Source organism: Martes martes, assembly GCF_963455335.1.
Source record: "Martes martes genome assembly, chromosome: 2".
Lineage (NCBI taxonomy): Eukaryota > Metazoa > Chordata > Mammalia > Carnivora > Mustelidae > Martes > Martes martes.
Genome location: NC_137889.1, coordinates 73518579 through 73520774, shown reverse-complemented (window position 1 = coordinate 73520774; position 2196 = coordinate 73518579). Strand labels below are relative to the sequence as shown.

At 37.2% G+C, this 2196-nt stretch overlaps 1 pseudogene across 1 annotated transcript; it reads right to left on the bottom strand.

Moving 5' to 3' along the window:
* Window positions 1-307: 307 nt before the first annotated feature.
* LOC308338989 (large ribosomal subunit protein uL22-like) lies at window positions 308-744 on the bottom strand (annotated as a pseudogene). The gene has a single exon. The product of its transcript is annotated as a large ribosomal subunit protein uL22-like (transcript).
* Window positions 745-2196: the final 1452 nt, after the last annotated feature.

The window sequence follows — 2196 nt, the reverse complement described above, 5'->3', positions numbered from 1 at the left end:
GACCCTACAAGGGAATCGTAAACGGTGAGTTTGACAAAGAACAAGGTGGCAAATGTGACCTTGCAGGACAGAGTGAGTGACTTCTGGGAGGGAAAATGGAGGGGTTTTGGCCAAAATGTGAAAATAACTCACTTAGATTTCTCTGTTAGTTTAAGAGGTGTGTTTTGTGTATGTGTATGGATATGTGTGTATATAGTTATTTATTTAGATATAGATTATCTAAATCTAGATACAGATTAAGGCACAGATCTTCAGTGTAGAATTTGATAAGGTTTTGTTGTTGTTTTGCATTTATTTTATGCAGAATTTATTCCTGGGCCATACATTTTTGTTTTTTCAGTTTCTTCTGGAACATCTTTTTCTTCTGTGCAACCTCTTCTTCTGGCTTAGGAATAGTCTGCTCTTTTTCAGTAAGGATCATCTCTCTGTGGCAGAGAGAGCTCCTGTCTGGGTAAATCAGACCAGGAGCCTGGTAAGTTCTACACTGCATCTTTGGGGCTTTGTTCACCTGGATGTGCTCCATGACTAGAGAATCGACATCTAAACCCTTAAGTCCAGCACAACTCTGCATTTTCAAGCATGTGCAGTAAAAAGTCAGCACTCTTCCTGGGCCACCAACCCTGTATCCAGATCCACTGTTTGTCCCAGGAACACCTTCCAACTCTACCATTGTAGTGACAGAATGGCACAGTGCCTCTGCAAAGTGACGTCTTTCAGATACTTGGCAGCTGCTTGGATATGCATACCCCTGAAGGCCTGGGCAGTTTTCTTTCTTTTTCTTTTTCTTTTAATTAATTTACTTGACGCAGATTGAGAGAGAGAGCACAAGCAAGGGAAGCAGCAGAGGAGAGGGAGAAGCAGGTCCCCTGTTGAGCAGGGAGCCCATGTGGGACTCAATCCCAGGACCCTGGGATTATGACCTGAGCTGAAGGCAGATACTCAACAGACTGAGCTACCCAGGTGCCCTGCTGGCAGTTTCAAGTGTCTTCCTAGAGTGAACATGAAGATTTTAACCACTTGATTTGCGTGATTTTGTAGGGTTTCCGGGGTGAACTGAAGAGAAAACCATTTTCAGAGATCATGTCAGTCCACTTATGGCAAGAGCCAATATGATAAAGTTTGACAAATATATAAACTGATATAACCAATACCAAAATCAAAACCCAGAAGAACATTTCTACCGTATCAGGTAGTTCCTTAGTGCTTCTAACAACTCCTGCTCCTTACAGGAAGCTAGTGTTCTGATTTCCATCACCATAATATAATTCTATTTGTTTTTACACTTCATATAAAAGAAATCACACAGAATGTACTTATATGCTCTTCTGTTTCTTAAATAAACATTAATAAATAGTAAATATTCAACCATTAGACAATTTTATTGCTTATAATTTTCAGCTATTATGAATATAGTTCCTAAAATATTCTTGTGCAAGTCTTTTTATAGACATGCAGACATATTGTGTTTTTAATTAAGTTTTTAAATTTAATTCTAGTATATTTAACATATATTGTTAGTTTGTTAGTTTTAGATATACAGGCAGTGAGGACATACCTTGTTTCATCACACCTCACTTTATTCACTTCCCAGAATTTTTTTTTTTTAACAAATTATAAGATTTTCGTAACTCTATGTTGAACAAGTTCATCAGTGTCATTTTTCCAACAGCATTGACTCACTTTATGTCTCTGTGTCACCTTTTAGTAATTCATCTAATATTTTAAACTTTTACATTACTATTATATGTGTTATGGTGATCTGTGATCAATTTTCTTGGCTGTTACTATTGTAATTGTTATTTACAATACATTGAACAGTGCCTGGATATGACGACAAAATTCATCAATAAATGTTATGTGTGTTCTCTACTCCACTAACTGAACAGTCTTCTGTCTCTTTCCTACTCCTTGGGTTTTCCTATGCCCTAATACACGATAATATTGAAATTAGGCCACCTAAGAACCTTACAATAGCCTCTGCATGATCAAGTGAAAGAAAGAGCCACACATCTCTCTCACTTTAAATGAAAGGCTAAAAATGATTCAGCTTAGGGAGGAAGGCATGTCAAATTTAGGCCTCTTGTGCCAGTTATCCAAAAGATAACTTCAAAGAAAAAGTTCTTGAAGGAAGGAAGTTAAAAGTGCTATGCCACAGAACACAGGAATAATGAGAAAATGAAAGTCTTATTGCTGATA